A 20,440-nucleotide genomic window follows, 5' to 3' on the forward strand; every position below is an offset into this window, starting at 1 on the left:
GTGATTTTGTGTCTGGCAGAAATGATGAGCATGCAGATTTTGTGGAAAACACACAGAGGATGGAGAAATCTTCACAAGTAGTTTACATGGAGTCATAGTAAATTGAGGGCTACTCTTGTTGATCTATAAATATTTCTGATTATTTTCTAACACATTGTGTTCATTTTAGACATGTATGAATTGGCAGAAACATGTTTAACTCTTCTTTTTTTGTTCTTTTTACACAAAAGCATTAATATCTAGTCAATTTACATTTCTGCTGTTTGGTACACATTCCAACAATTTTTCAGAAATATTAACTGTTTTATGAAAATGCTAACATATATTTGGACACTGGAACTTTGTTGATTTTTATAGTGTATGTACATATGTTTATTATGTACTCTTTTAACACAGCAAATGCTAATATAAAGAAGCTTTTACATTTTATATCAAATCCACAGTTCCTGACAAGCATTATGGTACAAATATACAGGAGCACACTCTGGTTTTACAAAAAAAGAACATTAAAAATATTCAGTTGTGACTATAACTTCTCATATTCTCTTGCTTACTTTCCTTGTATTAATTATCAACTTATTTCACTTCTAATGCATTGTGTTAATTTGACTTTTAAAGGAAGCTGTCAGATCACTTTTATTGATACTGTCCTGGCTTAACGATCTGTGAACTGGCAGTAGGAGTGGATTCAGAATTCGTTGAAAGTATCTTGTTGACAGTGACTCTGCCTACCCCATTTGGATTGAAACTCATAGTGAGGGCAACACCTGCGGCAGCCGTTGCTGAAATTCAATAATAAACAGATATTATTTTTTAAACCTGAAAAATTGTTTAGTTTTCACAGATCAAAATAATTAAAGGTAGAAATTTCTGTAATGTCGAGGAAAAAAACCATCAAAGTAGTGGTAGCTGATTGAAGGTAACCTGAAGATAACTTGTATGTTGAAATGCAGTTGTATTCAGAAGATTCACTAAAGCATTATTCTTAATTGTAAACTATTCTTAATCATAAGCTATTGACAATAAATTTAAATGGTACACACACACACACACACACACACACACACACACACACACACAAATTATTCCACTTCATGGGACTGCTATGCTATTCTTACAAATTCCATTTGAAATATTAGTTATGTTACGCATGTTTGTACACATTATCAGGCACTTTTTAGTATCATAAAAGGACAGAACCTTATGACAATACTACATTATGCAAAAATCATCTTTTTCATGTACAGAATTTTTCTTAATCAAAGCACAAGTACTGTTTGTACAGATCATTGTAATGTATGTTGTGGTTCTGTTAACGACAGTAGAACTTTATGAATAATTGTATTTTACATACCATGCTAAATATTTTTGTGTGGGTACTTATGTTGACAAGACGTTGAATTAGAAAGCAATGTTATTGATCTGCTTGCGTTGTTGAGAAATCTGTATAATACTCACACAAGGTATTTGGTGCATGAAATATTCAAAAAGAATTATTTGTTGTACACAGCATTTTGAAAATTGCTGTTTATACAGCTAGGCATATAGCAAAGAGTTTGGCAACAAATGGTCATTGATATGATATGGGCCATAGTTCAGAATTTTAAAACACCACTAGTGTTCAGAAATACAACACTAGAAATAAAATACTCTCCAAAATCCATGATTTAGCTGACTGTGCCACACAAAGAGGCACAATATGCAGCCAAACATCTTCCTAGAGAATTAAATAAAGTTGTTGATAAACAATGAGAACCACTTTAAAAACAAAATAAAAAACATTTTGTACAACAGTTACTCCACAGAAATTATTTGAATAGGTAATATCAAGATCTACTCCTTAGACTTTTTAAAATAATGTGTGTGTGTGTGTGTGTGTGTTGCTATGGGACATCATGGAATGTTCCTGCCTTAGCCCGATAGTTTCATGAAGTTCTGCTAGGTGGCAGCACTACATGTAGCCTTCAAAATGGCATCTGTAATGGCGGTATGTTCCAAACAGAGAGCTGTCTGGTAAACCAGAGCATTGCAGATATTCGTAAGTGATTGCAGAGTGTTGATAGTGACCTGGCAGTGAACAAAAACATGGTCAGTCATCGGGTGAGGAGCCTTTCATTATCACAAGTTCATGTAAACCTGCCCCATTTTTGTTATGCCAGTCAGCCGCACACAGCTGTGACCCCTGCAATGTTGTAATGTGCAGACACACTCATTCAAGGTGATCCACAGATCACAATAAAACACCTCACTGCTCTACTGGATGATTCTGTTGGTAGCACTGACACACTCTTACACCAGTTGGGGCACTCAAAAGTGTGTGTGCCGGCTTGAGATCCTTACTACCTAACAGAAGACTATAAAGAGTAGTGGAGAACCATTTGTACAGAATTCAAATTGGAAACAAAATGGCAATCTATGGAGTGGTGCCACACAACCTCTCTTTCAGAAAAAAAGTTCAAAGCCACACCATTAGTTGGTATAATTGTAGCAATGGTCTTTTGGGACTCTGAAGGGGTTATTCTGTTTGATGCATTCTCTTGTAGTGCAATGATGGACTCTGAAGTGTATTTCATTACCTTCAGGATATTGAAGAAATGGCTTCACTGTGTTTGTCACCACAAAATTGCAAATCCAATGATGGACTCTGAAGTGTATTTCATTACCTTCAGGATATTGAAGAAATGGCTTCACTGTGTTTGTCACCACAAAATTGCAAATCCAAGACAACATAAGGCCTCATACAATTCTGTGCCTTGAGAGGAGCTCATAAGAATTAATTGGACTGTTTTTTCTCATCTATCTTACAGCCTGGATCTACCACCTTCCAACTTCCATCCATTTGCCTCAATGAAGGATGTACTCTACAGGAAGCAGTACATGAATGCTGAGGGCAGGTTATAGTTGCAGTAAGTTCACTGTTACCAGTCACCGTTTTATTTATTTCCACGACGCGTTTCGAAGGTTTAAACCTCCATCATCGGGTGGATTTACATTAGTAAGTATTACATTTGTGTGTGTGTTGTGTTACGATTTTTGGAGGAACTTGTGGCACTGCCTAGTAGAGAAACGAGACACTATTTCAGAATATGGTTTAGGATAACTTTTGACGAAAAATTAAACTGATATCTAATGGTAAATATTAAATAAGTAAACTACAGTACCTTCAGTGATCACAGGTGCCACAAGTTCCTCCAAAAATCGTAACACAACACACACACAAATGTAATACTTACTAATGTAAATCCACCCGATGATGGAGGTTTAAACCTTCGAAACGCATCGTGGAAATAAATAAAACGGTGACTGGTAACAGTGAACTTATTGTTTCATTTAATGTCAGTAACAGTCACGGTAAAGCCTAACCTAAAAATGTTCGCATTTAAAGTGTAGTTGCAGCATGTCACTGGCTCTGATGTCAACCAGTAAAGTGGTACTATGCAGGCATAGAGACCCTCACAGTAATGTGACATAAGGCCATTGCATTGAATGGAGATTATGATGAAGAATAGGTTTTTGTAGCCAAAAGAGTGGGAAATAATATGGTGCATTAGAATATTTAATAAAGCAAACTTGCTCAATGGAGATTATGATGAAGAATAGGTTTTTGTAGCCAAAAGAGTGGGAAATAATATGGTGCATTAGAATATTTAATAAAGCAAACTTGCTTTCAGAAAAAAAAGTATTGCATTACTTACTGAATACTCCTCAGACATTTATGTTTTTAAATTCCTTAGAACATCAGGATGTCATTAACAAGAGTCAAGAAATGTGGAGATAACTGACTAGCTTAGGCAATGATCAACAGCATGCACAAATTTAAAAAAACAAAAACATAATACTGTGCTATCCGTAATAATGTTACTTTTTATTTTGCTACCAGTTTTGGTACTGAACTGACAGGAAACAGCAGGAAAATTATCACAGATACATCATGTCGTACCTGCTTTTACATAAGTTATCACAAAAAACCATAACTGCCAAGAAAAATTATAAACTGTTACAAGATTAAAATATGATGGGAAATTGACATGAGGGCAACATTTGATGTACAGCAATAAACGTTAAACTTGTACATCACATGTTGTTCTTGCTTCATTGTCCTTGTGTCATGACATTCAGCCATTTTTGGGTCAAAATTTCCCTCCAAATTGTGGAGTCGATGCAGGTAACTTGAATAAATAATAAATATACAAATGGTGCTACACTTACTGGGGAGTGTTCAATGTGGGAATGTTAACAAAACAGATGCCTACCCGGGTGAATGGCCCGCATCATGCTATGGTTGATAAGAAACAGAAACATCCATTTGCTGAACATGCTACAGACCTTAACACCAATGACTTCATAGGTGCTTTAGTACACATGTTTTTTGAGTAAGTGAGAATTTTATTTACTGCATATCCTCTGTTCTTGCATTCTTCTGAACCTAAGCTCCTGCAAGTCTCTCTCTCTTCCTACCCTTAACTTTTTTCTGCCACCAATTTCGGCACCACTCCTCCTGTGTCCAAACCTTGTACTTACCTTTCCTCCATAACTCTACCTTCCTTTTCACCATATTTTGTCAATGTCACATTTTAAGTCCTCATTTTTCTAGATTCTCTGAGCTACATTTCCCCCCTCAATTGTGTTGCTCATTATCTCTGTATTTTCACCTTCCTCTGTATATCTTGCTCATTTTCAGCTGCAACACACCGGTCAACAGTTTGTCCTTTAATAATAATAATAATAATAATAATAATAATAATAATAATAATAATGGCTCTTTCCCATGCTTTATTAATGCTTTTCTGTGGCAGTATCATGACTATGAACCCCACTCCCCCTTCGTCTTCCCCCTTCATCCTCCAACTTCCTCCTTTCCCTTCCTTCTCCCCTTCCCTGCTCCTCCTATTCACTCCTGCCAGTGTGGAAAACCACTCATCAACAAAAAGCATCACTGTGCGTCATGCTGTTGTGAAGGTGCATGTGTCTGGATGTTTAGGGATTAATACACTACATACGCATACATATTTTCCCCAGTAATGTTTTTGATTAATACTGACTGAAGGTAGGATGAATTGTGCAATTCAGAACTAAAATACTAGAAATAATAATGTATGGACTAAACATCCCTGTTTAGGCTTTGGAATTGAGTTTTATATTCTGGTGCAAAATGGCTTTTACTGATGACAAGTATACAGCACTCTGGAAATAAAAAGTCCCCATATATTCAAAAAACAAGGCAAAATAAAATCTCATTGGCCATTCTTTGTATAATTTATCAAAATATTCATATTCAAGGATGTAAATTCTCCAGGTGTTCAAAACAGCAGTCATCATATTTAGTAAAAGCATAACATTTTCATAAAAATACACAAAATGTATTTATAGTTGCAAATATGGACAACCATCAGTTGGAATGATGACAGTAACAATTTGTGCTGGACCAGGACTTGAACTGAAATTTACCACTTATCACAGGTGTTCACCTTACTGTTAGGTTATTTGAGCATGATTCATGGCCAGACTCCAACTTCATGTTTATGGATAACATAGGTGGTGCAATATTGTATTTTTCCACTGACACCAGATGAGTGACTTTGAAGTTAAATGTCTCCCTTATAGAATACATGTAATGGATGTACAAGTACAGGTTGTAGACACATAGTTGATGTCATATAGAAGTTTGGTACTGGCTGGTAGTCATACTCAGACAGCCGAATGACAAGGAGACTTCTAACCATAAGCGGGAAATATGAGTTTGAGTCCTGGTTTGGCACAAATTTTCATTGTTGCCAATCCATTATACAGCTGATGGTTGTCCATATTCACAACTGCAAATACATTCATGTATTTCATGACGGCTGCAGTCACTGTGGCACCAGTTCCTTCAGACATGCATGCATGTCCGAAGGAACATTGCATCATAATTCGGAATAATACAGGCACTACAATATCGTATTGTATCTTTATGTAAAATCTGGCACAGTCTATCATCTGCAACGAGCATCACATGAAGATCATTAGATGCTGCAGCCATCCTCATATCCTGATGAGAAGTATTTCTTTCTCAGGGACTTTGAATTAAAAGGATCTTTACTTATATAGACAGTCAATAGTGGTCTGTGTAAAATTGTATAAATGTTAGTTTTTAAATATTAGATAAAAATAGCAGCTGAATTTTATAATATGAGGAACAATGTCCTTCTTCAAAGTAGTTGTTTTTCTTCTGAGGTACACAGATTTGGGTGAACATTAATTAAATAGACAAACTGCACAGACTGATTCCTGACTTGAAATGGAGAAAAACATGTCCTGTGAACATGCGTCCAAAAATACATCATTGCCATGGCACTGAAGAATGGCAGTTTCTCTTGCCACATGCCATGTGTTTGTTATGTGTGGCTGATACAGCACACTGTAAGCAGCAGAATGGTCTGGCATTCATGTTGAAAACAAGCCAAGATGGTGTTTATGTACAGCCAACCAGATGGAAATAGCCGAGAGGCAGCACAGCTAAATCAAAACAATTACCCTCACAGACACCAACCACATCACACAACATTTAAAGTTCTCTTTGGGAGTTTGTGTCATTGTGGACCCTCTCAGACAGACGAATGTGCTGGGAGGTGCCAGACTGAGTTTCTACCAGATTTGGAGGACCAGCTTCTACGAGATATCAAGATGGATCCTAGTACGAGCTCCAGGCAAATGGCAAGTGGGTGTTGAGGATCATGATGAGTCAATGAATGAATATGATTGAGAATTATTGTACTAACAAATATGTTGGTTCTTCTCTAAGTATACATACAGATTAATCTCCAATGCTGCTATAATTCTAAAAGGTTTTATACAGCAAACTGATAATCTACCACATTAAACCTAGTGTTTTATCATTACTGTAAGTTGAGAGTCATCATGTCAAGTCAAATTTTCAGTATACTTATGATGCATTTCTCAGGAAGTCTTCTTACGAGCCACTTTTTAATCAAAATTTCATGTCAGTGACAAATAAGTTCCAATTAAACTCTTGGTTTTAAAGATACAATAAGCTGCTGACTCAATTCATTTTTATTATTTCTCCAGTTTCTGCTTTCATCTTCTTTTATCCCTCTGAATGAAATCTATTCTATGTAATTTGTTATGCCACATTAATATCTGGTCTGGAATGCAATATTCCTACTCTTGTGTATTATCTCACTTATTTCACAATAGACCTATACAAATTGGTTTCCAAAGATTGCATACAAATTGAAGGAGCTGATGGAGGAACTGAGATACAATTTTGGAATATGAACTTCAGAAATAATCCTGAACCAGCAAAAGCTTTGGAATATCAGGCATAAAAAGAATTTGCAGATGTGCCGTTTGTTCTGCAAAGATAGTGTACTATTTCTGTGTACATACAGTTAGCAGCAGTTATACAGAACATCTAATCACCTTTCTGTGCAAGTACCTGATGTACTCAGCACCAAAAATCTCAGTCACTGGAGCCTAAGGGGAGGTTTAATGGCAAGGCCACCTCACTCCCATGATCTGTCGCCTTTTGATTTTTTTAATGGGAGCATATTAAAAGACTCATGCATGTGACACCAGTCCCTGACAAAGAAACACTTCTTGCCAAGAAGGCTGCAGCATTCAACAAGATTCAGGAAATGCCTTTTGTACATGATAGAATGTGGCAGATTTTCTACAAAGATGTTATGCTTTTGAAAGTCTCTTAGGGTTTGCTGCCAGATCCTAAAATCAACTTGAGTTAAGTTGATTTTAGGATCCGGCAGCAAACCTGAAGGGACTTTCAAGACTTATTACGCTGGGAAAGCCTGCATAGTCTCATGTTATGCTTTTATTTAATATGATAATTGCCTGTTTGAACATATCCTGTAATGCACAGCACTGTTGAGTAAATTGTGCATCGTCCTTGTTGAAATTAAGGTGCATGTCCATTGACTGTCATTGTTGTTCCTGACCATTCAAAGCTTCCTTTGGCTCAGGATTACTTCTAAGACCACACATTTATACTCCTAAAATGCTGTATTTTGACTCCATTACAAATGCCTTCAGTTTGTGCACAACCTTTCAAATCATCCTGTAGAAAAAGTAATTCTATTGATTAGCAACATGCATAGATCAGAACTAGTCATTGTTTGTTGTCAGTATACTTTACAGAAGTAGCGTACAGTGGCTGCTTCTACCTATTAGGATATAACTTGACTTGTTCCATAGATTGCAAGGTTCTCTGTCATGATGGAACTTATGATGTGTGAATGAATGAATAATTTATTGTACTTTATAACCAGGATGGTTTTAAGTTTAGATTTTCTATTACTTTATGTGTTTTGAGAGTAATCAACCATGTAAAGTGTCCAACATTAGTATTGTGTTTACACACACTCATTATGCTGGGTAATTGTTTCCACCATGTGCAAACTCTAGGGATTGATTGATGAGAGCATACAGGAATAGGTCTAATGAACTTATGTCCAGAAATGTACAGTTTCCATGCTAGAGACCATTTATTCAATCATACTTTGTTAGAGATACTGTGTTCTAATACACACTGTATCATGCAGCCACAGTTACAGTGTGCAGGGTTTCCTCCTAGAGGGTGGTACTGTTCCTCATACGTCATGCCCAAGCACCATCTCCTGCAATTGTAATTGGTAATGTTGTGTCTGGTTGACTTCCCTTGATGATTCAACTTGTAGTGGATATGATACAGCATTGTACACAGTGGCTCTGTATTGAATTGAGAGCTTGTCAACATGGAGTTTACCTACAGAAAGGCAAATGGCAATGGGCAACGGGTTGCAAGTTTGTATCAGGAGACCTATCCCTGCTGACAAAAACCACAACATTCAATGTCTGCAACAGTCTTCCACCATTTGTCTAAGACAGGGTTGTTTCAGTAAGCAGGAAGTCATGGACATACCCTAAATATTCTGACACTGGATTTGGAGGAAGATGTGATTAACACTGTGGATGGCAACTGGCATGTCAACACCACAAAGTTGGCCTGCCAGTATAGGGTAGGCCAGACTGCTTTTTGGAACATTCCCCATGACAATTACTACTACCTTCATCACTTTCAGCATGTGCAGGGCTTACTAATGACAGCCTTTCCACATCAAGAGCAGTTTTGTCACATGTTTCTTCACCAGGTGACCATGATTCTCTGAGATCTGTGTTATCCACCCAATTCACAGATGAGGCCACCTTTATGTGGAGTGGTATGTTCAGCTTTCATAACAGTCATCTGTAGGATAGTATTCACAACCTCCATGGTATGATGACAGTGAATTATCAGCATCACTGCAGCTGGAATGTGTGAGCTAGGATAATTGGTGACCATATTTTGTGACCAGTCTTCCTTCCATGTCACCTAACAGGCCAGAACTATCAGCATTTCTTGTGAGTGACTTTGCCTCCACTGCTGGAAGAAGTGCCATTGATGATTTGAAAGGTTATGTGACTGCTACATGATGGTGCTAGAGCCCAGTCCACCATTACCATGCAGACACATCTCAATCGTGTCTTCCCTGGTCAATGGATCAGACAAGGGGCTCCAGTTGCATGGCCTGGTCATTCACCAGATCTCAACCCATGTGATTTATGATTATGGGGCTTTCTCAGAAGTATTGTGCACGTAGAGCTCATTCCACATGTGGAGACATGGAGAAGCATATTCATGGTGTCTTTGGCACTGTTCGGATGCAGCCCGGCCAATGTGAGCATGTGAGATGGAACATGCTAAGGCATGTACACGCATGTGTTGAGGCACATGGAAACCGTTTTGAACACATAATATAATTGTGGCTCCTTGATACAGTGCATATTAAGTCACAGCCTCTGTAACAATGTCTGACTGAATAAATGGTCTCGAGAAAGGACATCATGCGTTTGTGGACATAAGTTCATTAGAACTTTTTTGTTCTGTACCCTTTCATCAGTCAATTCATAGAGTTTGTACACAGTGGAAAAAATCACCCTGCAAATGCAAAATGTACTATAAAGTTCAAGTTCATCCCCTTTTCTTTGACTGTATCTTCACTCTCAGATAAAGTGTTTACTTTTTTGCTGCCACACATTGACTATGGTCTTGAACTGAATTTTTTTAAAGGAACTGTTCAATAATGTTAATTTATTTCACATCTACTGTTGATTATTTTAAATTATTACTACATACCCTCAACAACATAATTTTATGCCAAGATTACTCTTTTACAAATGCAGACTGCTAATATTTAATTGCAGATGAGTCTCATGGAAGATCAATACTTAATTCTCATCTCTTTTTGTCATTCACAGTGTTATGACAGAGATCAGGCATTAGTGATGGCTTAACACTGGAGATAACTGCAGGAACATATTGTAAGTGTTTCAATGCAGTTATTTCAAGTAGAAGATATGCAATCAGTGTGTACCTGATTTTTCATAAAATAACTTTACATTGGTATTTTGGTGTCTCATAAAGTGCTACATGACAGGTACAAAATGCTTTCATTTCTCCTAAGCCAGAAGCAAATTCTGTATCTGTCTTGATGAAACATTCTTCAAATCAGTATTGATGTATGACAACAGTGATAAATATAATTATGAAAATGACTGGAAATAATATAAAATTTTGAGGAAACAGAGTAAATGTGATACTTCTGTTATTAGTTAACAGAAAAATGAAACCTTAGGCATTCTTGACAGAAAAATCATATCACTTAATGGGATGCTAAATAATAATGGAAGGTAAGCGAAGATATTTTGTAGCTTTGATTGCTTAGGGTGTATATCAAGGATCCTTTGACTGAAAAATAAGAGATAATTGAAAGCTGACTATGAAAACAAAATAAAGTAAAAAAAGGGGATGGGGGTAACAAAGAATATTTGAAGGGCTTATTTCAATAGTGGTACAAGTCCACCACCTCCACTTTTCTGTCTATAATTCTTCTGAAATTAATGAGCCAAACAAACAGAAAGAAAGGTTCATCTCTAACAAGAAGCCATATGCTTGAATATTTCTGGTATCTCAACTGCAGATTTTTCAGCACTCATTTAACTTTAGGACTCTGTATCTCAATATGAACTAAAATGGACTTGTACCACTATTGAAATAAGCCCTTCATTTGATGCCTATAAGAATGGGCTTCTGTTAACTACATGGATGCAACAAGTAATTTCACAGTTTCTGTGCATGTGGGTCATTCTACATCTACACATATACTTTGTAAACCATGATGAGGTGCATGGCAGAGGGTACATCCCATTGTACCAGTTCTTAGGGTTTCATCCTGTTCCATTCCACAGAGTGCAAGAAGAATGATTGTTGAAATGCTTCTGTGCATGCAGTAATTATTCAGATGTTATCTACATGAACCCTGTGTGAGCAACATGTGGGAGGGAGGGGGGGGAGGAGGGGGAGGGGGGGAGCAGACAGGGGGTTGTAGTACTACAACATTTCTAGAGTAATCATTTAAAGCTGCTTCTTGAATCTTTATTAACAGATTTTCTTGGGATACTTTACATATATCTTCAAGAGTCTTCCAGATGAATTCCTTTAGTATCTCTGTAACACTCCTCCATGGATTAAACAAACTTGTGACCATTCATGCTACCATTGTCTGTGTAAGTTGAATATCCCCTGTTAGTCCTATATGGTATGTGTCCCACACACATGAGCGATATTCTAGAACCAGTTGCATGAGAGATTTTTAAACATTCTCCTTTGCAGATTGATTGCTTTACCCACAGCTGAATCTATGTCCTATGTGGTTATTCCATTTCATATTCCTACAAGATGGTACACACAGGTACTTGTATGAGTTGGCTAATTCTAAGAGTGACTCTTTGACATTATAGTTATAGGATATTATGATTTTTTCATTTTGTGAAGTCCAAAACTTTACATTTCTGAAAATTTAAAGCACGTAGCCAATCTCTGTACCACTTCGACGTCTTACCAAGATCTGACTGAAGATTTACACAGCTTCTTTCATATGGTACTTCATTATAGATAATTGTATCACCTGCAAAATGCCTGATAGGTCATTAATATACAACATGAACAGAAAGCATTCCAACACATTTCCCTGTAGCACACCTGAAGTTACTACTACATCTGCTGATGCCTCTCCATGCAAGATAATGTGTTGTGTTCTCCCTACCAAAAAGCCCTCACTCCAGTCACAAATTTCACTTGACACCCCATTTGATTGTACTTTTGACAATAAGCATAGGTGTGATATTGAGTCAAATGCCAATCAAGACATACAGCATCTACTTGACTACCTTGTTCTGAAGCTTGCAGTATGTCACGTGAGAAAAGTGCGAGTTGGGTTTCACTTGATTGATGTTTTTGAAATCCGTACAGGTTGGCATTGAGGAGGTCGTCCTGTTCAAGATACCTCATTATGTCTGAGTACAGAATATGTTCTAAGATTCCACACAAATCGATGTCAAGGATATTGGACAGTAATTTTGTGAATCATTTCTATTACCCTTCTTGTAGACAGGTGTGACATATGAATTTTTCCAAGAACTGGTCATGGTTTTTTAGTTTGAGGGATATATGATAGGTTATAATTAGAAGGTGGGCTAACTCAGCCACAAATTCAGCATAGAATCTGACAGGGATTCCAGGATTACATTGGAACTATTCTCCTGGGTTTTTCCTTGTATTGGAACATTTGAAAATGAAGTTAAGCAGTTCAGCTTTCACTTTGCTACTGTCAATTTCAGTTCCTGTCTCATTCATTAGGGAATGGACACTAACTTTGGTGCCACTAACAGCCTTTAAACATGACCAGGATTTCTTTGGGTTCTGTGAAAGATCACTTGACAATATTCTGGTATGGTAATCATTGAAGGCATCACACATTGCTCTCTTGACAGCCAAATGCATTTTATTCAGCATCTCTCCATCTTTAGTCTCACACTTTGTTTTATGCCTATTATGCAGTAATCTCTGTTTCTTTACAATGATTGTATACCACGGAGGTTCCCTCTCATTGTGAACTGTTCTACTGCATGCACATCTGTCCAGTGTATAGTCAATATTCCTTTAAACTTGAGTCAGAGTTCCTCTACATGCATCTGCCCTGTGCTAAAAGTTTCAGGTTCATCATTGAGATATGGCACTACTGATTGTTTATCCAGTTTACTGAAAATATGGTATATCTTTCTGCTTGTTTCAGTTGGTAATCATTTTTGCCACAACCAGGTCATGGTCACTGATACCAGTTTGAATGTGGACATCCTCAAAGAGGTAAGGTTTGTTTGTTCCCATTACATCCAATATATTTACATCATGAGTGGTGTTCCTGAACATGTGTTCTAGGTACTTTTCAGAGAAGGTATTTAGTAAAGTTTCACAGAGCATCTAATTGCACTCACCCCTAACAAAACTATAATTTTCACAATTAGTTGTTGGACGATTAAAATCTCCACCAATGATTACAGTATGATTGGGGAACTTACAAACAAGTGAACTTAGGTTTTCTCTAAAGTGAGATTAATGAAAAGTTTTTATTACTAACCAAGCCATAAGAAAATAAGAATATGTTCTCATAAAGGATGGTGACAAAACCAATTGCAATCAGGAAGATAAAAAACACAGGTGATTACAGTCATGATTCTGGCTAACACTGATAAATTATGGAGTACAAATAATAATAAATATCAAATGTTGTTTTGATGTTCCCACTTACACATTAAGAATATGTCTAAAACAATCACAAGTTGTTGTACACTGCACTGAATATTTGCATATTAGACCTAAGTTTAGAAAGAACTTGGCAGTATGACCCACTTATTAGTAAGGCGTTGCATCCCACCTGATATTATTTAGTTGGAAAGGGTGTCAAAGCCATTGTATCCCCCCCTGAGACAAGCTGACACACAATTATTGTAAGCAGTAGGTGGTATTGTGGATACTGGCACTAAGATGGAGCTGATAACTGAGCTGGTGCACATGCTCTGCAGGGGAGAGATCTGGAGATCTTGGTACCCAGAGGAGTTACTCATGCAGAAGGTTCATAGGTACATGTGCCATGTATGGATGAGGATTGTTGAAAAATGACACCAAGAAAATGTTGCATGAGATCAACAGATGTCTGTGATGTACCATTGTGCCATAAGAGTTCCTGCAATCACTAACCTCTGTGATCTGAAGTCATACCCAATGGCTCCCAAAGCATGACCCCAGGATATTGTACTTCTTCAAAACATTTGAATAATGGACTCTACTCACTGATGGTGGTCAGCTGAGGTAGTGTAGAGCTGAGATTCAGCACTGAACACAATGCAATTCTGTTCATCAGCAGGTCTTGCTTCCTGGTCATGCCACAGGCCACTGCTGCAAACACAGCTGATTGTGTTGTGGTGTTAATGGTGGCCTACATGTGGAATGTATTTCCATAGTCTGCCTGGTGCTAGGCTCTGATCAGTGGTGCGGGATGACACAGAATGTTGCAGAGTCCATTACTTGTCCTCACATGGCTGACACGCAAGTTAAAGGGCATACTGTGCCACGGCCACCCACTTTATAAATCGTAGAGCCTACTGCATTGGCATCCCACTTCACATCCAACCAACACGGGATGCCTGCATCACAGGGTGTATATTCACCATGAAAACCTATGTCATCTGTGTTGTCAACACAAATACTTACTGGCAGCCACAACACAACACAACACCAGGTCTCCATCAACGGCCTCCAGGGACTGCTCAGAGCATACGGAACAGCTCCACCAGAGGTTGCAGCTAGCCCAGGAACTACTTTGATATGCCAGGCATGCGATCACAAATAGTTCCAGCAGATACATCCACAAACAGTCTTTATAAGGCAGCGCACTGCTGGCAAAACACAGTTTGACACACCACTTGGAAGGATACAGAGCTGCCGCCCCGGCAGCTATGGCCAGATGCCTCTTCTAGCTGCCTGATCTATTGTAGATGGACTTGGTATAGTCAACAAACCTCTTGACATTGTAGAATTGTTTATTGTGTTCACTCCCCGTGAAGAGTTGGGACTTTTCTATTATTATTATTTGTTATTTTGTATTTGTGTTGATCTGCATTGGGATCAAGTTGGTTGTTTTTTTGGAGATTGTGTTATTGTTTAGTTTTGGTGAGTTCAATAAACTGTTTTCAGACTTGTGTTTTCTCCATTTCTATTCTGCTAGCGCAGATACCTCATATAGTATGGTAGTCCTCCCTTGTGGTGATAGGATGTGGTCAACTGGAACCTTGATAACAAGTATGCCTGTCCTCACTTCCCAAAACAGTCCAAAATTTGGCCACTGTCACATCAAAATATGGATATTTCATAATTAAACCAGCTGACCACATGTAGTCCCATAATTTGGCCCTTTCATATTATCTCATGTGTTTATAACACTGTCTCATGTGAGTCTGTGGCAACTCTGTATACTTCATGTTCATAATTCGACATTTGTCATTGTGCACACACTTATACACCATGTCAGGCCTGGTAATAACAATAAATATGAACAATAATAATAATAATAATCATATGAAAAGGACAGATTGCTATTCAGCACATAGTGGAGATGTTGAGCCACAGACAGGCACAACTAAGAGACTATTGAACACATAAGCTTTCAGCCAGAAGGCCTTCTGAAATAGACAACACATACACACATTCACACAAATGCAGCTCACAGCAGTCTATCCTTTTCATAATATTGTCATTATTCTATCCCAGATTTTTTGTTGTTTATAAATGAAAAATAGTAATACTCTCTGCTGACTGTTCTACCCATCGAAAAGAATTGTAACTGTAATCATTTACATACCTGCCAATGGTATGTATGTATACGAAGTTACATTGACATCTGACTGTATCTTCTAGGTGCCCCACTTTTTTTGTCAGGCAGTTTATATTCACTTACACTTTTCATATGTTTGCTTAGGTGGCAGGAGGACATCATTATTTACCATATCTGATTACTTTTGAGAAGCTAAATAATTAACAGAATATTACACACAGCAGCATGAACTACTTTACTAAGGCCTAGGTTAAATTAAATATGAATATCTATGATTTTATCAAAATCAAGTGTCACTAAATATTTGTTATTAATATTGTTAATTAAGTGATAACTAGAAGTGCTATGTCAATTCTAAGTTCATTACACAGTTGGAGAGAGGGGAATTTTTCCTGTAGGGAAGATGACCTAGTTGTTTTGTCAGCATAAAATTAAGATGTATGTAGAATGTCCAAAGATTTATATTATATGCAAATGCTGCAAATCACAGTAACTCATAGGAGACTGAATTTTGATATACGGTGTTTATTTGATGCTGAAAGTGATAAGTTCATGACTAGAACTCTCAGAGGGATTTGGTGTTTGGCTCATGATGCTTGAACCTTTGAAGTTACTGGGAGCAGTGTTAGGCTCCATACAACAATAGTTATTGGAGGGTTTAGAATAACAGCTGTAGATTCAGTGTCTTTGATGAGACTTCATAGAATTTAACTTTAGTGAGTCAATTAAGCCACAGTGGTCTTATGATAGAGGGAGAGGAAGAAGTATGCACAACACAGGTGTTAGAACAGTGATAAAAGATAGGTAATGTGGATATGAGGGCAAGCTATCAATATATTGAGGTATCATTTTGGGGAAAAAGTGGAAAATAAGCCTGTTTTGTGGAAAAGTAACATGTTGTTGATTTTCTTGCCACTGGCAAAGAGGGTTTGGTTATAGGAATGGATGATAGTGTGAAAATAAGTGTGTTAAATGTTGTACAGAAGATTTCATTCAAACATGGGCAGATCAAAATTCTCATCTGTAAACATCATCCTGTTTGAAAAAAAATATTGTTACTCAAATAATGTGTAGATGCAAAACAAACTCATCTGCAGAATGAGTTTATAAATGGGTTGGATTATGATAAAAGAAAAAGGAACATGAGGGTAATCTACCAGTGCAAAGTAAACCAGTTGAGTCTTCAGGATACACCATTAAATTCCATTACAATAATTGCCACATTAAAGAAGTGCTTACTTGTGAATCTTCAGTGGTATCTTATTTATAGCCCCAGAGCCTCAGTGCAGGCAAGTATTGAATTTACATACACAATGGACAGAGCAATGAGTTTTTGACAGAAATAAAAGATTACATAAATTTTAATTGTGAACAAGAGAAGATCATGGGAACTGTAATACTAGCTGGAAGGAGAACCAGACAAGGTATGATGATCATCACAAAGAGGGTGGCTTTAAGAAAAGTGAAAAGAGGAGTATAAGAAGCTGTAAAAACAATGATAGGGGGATCATAAGGTACAGTACCTGTGAAATTTTTAATGATGATAAAGGCTGCCTGGGTAAGATTTGGTGGAGAATAAAATGGGTTTAGTGGCAATAGGTATCTGCAATACATCAGAAGCAGAGACTGTGAATCAATTTGAATCAGAAGGCTTGGCTAATGCAATTCAGATTCGGGAAGATCACACAGTAAGCAACAGAGAGGATGCTCATCAGAAATTACGGGTGATGGTATTCATGTTGCAGTAGAAGGGAGTTTGTTAATAATTATTTGGAAAATAATTGAAAATAATGAAGCTATGAATTATTTGATGGAGGAGAAAGTCTTTGTAGATGTTGATAATCTACATCTGCATGACTTCTCTGCAATTCACACTTAACCATCTGGAAGAGGATTTATTGAACCACCTCCAGACTAATCTCTAGCTTCCACTCCTGAACAAAGCATACGAAATATGAACATTTAAATCTTTGTGCACTAGCTCTGATTTCTCTTATTTTATTATGATGATCTTTTCTCACTATGTAGATGGATGTGAACAAAGGATTTTCACATTCAGAGGACAAAATTGGTGATTGAAAAAATTTCATGAAAACATCTTGCTACAACAAACAACATCTTCGTTTTACTGATTTCCATGCCAACTCGCACATCATATCCATGAAAATCTATCCCATATTTCATGTAACACAAAATGAGCTGTCTTACTGTAAATGTTTTTGATGTCCTCTGTCAGTTCTCTCTAGTGAGGATCCCATACTTAACAGAAGCTCCAGAAGATGTCGGACAAGTGTAGCGAAGGCAGTCTCTTCAGTATATCTGTTGCATCTTCTATGTTTTCTGTCAATAAAACACAGTCTTTGACTTGCCTTCCCTACAAAAATTTCTTTGTGATTGTTCCAATTTAACTTGTTCATGACTGTAATTACTAAGTATTTAGTTCAGTTGACAGGCTTTAGGTTTGTAGATTTATCATGTAACTGAAATTTAAGGGATTCCTTTTAGTACTTGTGTGGATGACCTTACATTTCATATTATTTAGTGTTAATTGCCACATTTAACAACTTATAGACTTCTTGTCCATTGGTTTTAATCTTTGATGTCTTCGCCAGATGGTAAGTGACAGTATAGTCAGCAAACAGTCTACGCGGGCTGCTCAGATCGTCACCTAAAACCTCTATATACAGGGCATTCATTTTAACTTGAGACAATTAAATCTCTTGAAAATGATGCATCACATGAAAAAAAAAATGTTTTAGGTGAAAAGTTAATATTAGTAACGGGGCTTGCTGTCTGTGCTACAACTGGCCACCTGCTAGTCACCCTTCCTTTGTGGGTGGGGTCAACTTTGAATTTTAAAATGGGAACCCACCCCCAATGTTTACTGCACATTAAGATTCTACACAAAAAATACATGTGCTTTACTCAAACCATTGTTTGCCATTTCTGGGAGATGGTGCTGTAATTGACAGATATCAAGTGTACCTGTTTTTGTACTCAAGGACCAAAGCATTAGATTCTTGTTTTGTAACATTGATGTTCTAATGGTTGATATGGATGTTCAAACATACCTGATTGTTGCAATTGTGACTGTAGAGTACAAACAACATGCCTAGACCTTGTTATTTTGTCAAATAAGCTATTTGTCTGATAACATAGTTTTCTGTTGCCTAAGAAGTGGATTGTGGTGAGTCCGCAAAGCATCGGAATGCTTGATTTGGTGGCCAACCCCGAACCCCATTATCAGGGAGACTGATATCAGTGTGTTTCCATCCAACCATTGTAACTATCATGCTGGCTGCTACATGTCTACTGGCAGAAGACAAACCACAACCATTGTAATAAAGTACAATGTCCATGAAGTGACAGTCACAGGCACACCTGCCATGGATACTCACTAAAATCAAGCATCCCGACCCACCAATGGTGAGAGGCAAAGGGGACCTCCCATCAAGCATGCTGATGGGAACAGATAACTGTTACATCCATGTCATTGTTCCTGGATCATGTTAAATGTAATTTCTAGCCAGACATTGATACTTTAACCTATAAAGTTACTGGGAATGATGTTAGGCTTCGTCACTAAAAGTTGTTGGATGTACAATAATTAGTTACAGATACAATGTCTTCAATGAGACTTTAAAGAATGTAACTTTAGTGAGTCAGTTAAGCCTGACTGGACATGCGTCTAAGGATTATAAACATTTAAACTAACTTTAATTCTCACAAGTGTTGACTAACATAATTTGAAATCAGCTCTACATCATAATTATTTAGGAATGTTTACAAGTGTTTCTGATGAACAGTTTAGAAGAACTGGATATACAGTGCACAAAAACCTCTTTGGCATAGCTGAGCTGTAAACATCAGATAGTTGTACAGGGCATTCAGTGATGGAGTGAGGTCACCAGCATTAGTAAAACAAAGTTTATTTTATTTCAAAACTCCTGGGCAGAAGAAGAAGTGTCACAGCCTTAACTAGGTTGACAAAGACACCTACAGATGTTGATGATTTTCCATTAATCATGTTAGTTAGTACTCACACTTCCTCCAGCCAAGTTAGATGTTAACTCCATTTCTTTTGTCTGCTCTGCAACCATCAGTAAATATAATTCAATTTATGCAGTGCTGCCTGGGCAACTTGTTTCTCATTATAAGATCAATTCCTTTCCAACTTGGGAAGAGAGCATTCCACGGGAAAACATCAACATATGAACTGCCATTTTGATTAGAATGCACTAGAGGTGTTTACTGATGTCTTGCTTTGAATTAATGTAATTTGTTTCTTAGTGTTCTCTGCTGTATTTTTGGATACTAAATTAATTCATTCACACATTTTGTTTTGTAAATTACATCATGAGGAAGAGCCTTTACAAATGTAGAATGATTCAGTTCATACAAAAGCAGACAGAAAGAATGATTGCAGGAAACTTTTGTAAATAATACTAACAAAAAATTACAACTAGTGCTCAACTTAATAAATATAGAAAATTTTCTGTATGTAAGGATAAAATTAGATGCAAAAAAAACAAATCCTAGTTGGTAAGGATTTGTATGTAATATCATCTGTCTTGTTGTTACTATTCTCATGGAGTTAAGTATCAGTTGTCTCACCCAGTTTATTCATTTCATACTAAAAAGTGTTCCAAAACATTATGGGTTTATTCATGGAATTTTGAACT

General features: G+C 37.1%; 1 protein-coding gene across 1 annotated transcript in view; it reads right to left on the reverse strand.

Annotated features, from left to right (window-relative positions):
* Positions 1-697: 697 nt before the first annotated feature.
* LOC126235389 (potassium voltage-gated channel protein Shaw-like) overlaps positions 698-20,440 on the reverse strand; it is a 295,451-nt gene continuing 275,708 nt past the window's right edge. Inside the window, exon 5 of the mRNA XM_049944111.1 lies at positions 698-782. The gene's annotated coding sequence lies outside the window, so the exon portion shown is untranslated. The remainder of the gene's footprint in view (positions 783-20,440) is intronic.

The sequence above is a fragment of the Schistocerca nitens genome, chromosome 2 (genome assembly GCF_023898315.1).
Source record: "Schistocerca nitens isolate TAMUIC-IGC-003100 chromosome 2, iqSchNite1.1, whole genome shotgun sequence".
NCBI classification, from domain to species: domain Eukaryota; kingdom Metazoa; phylum Arthropoda; class Insecta; order Orthoptera; family Acrididae; genus Schistocerca; species Schistocerca nitens.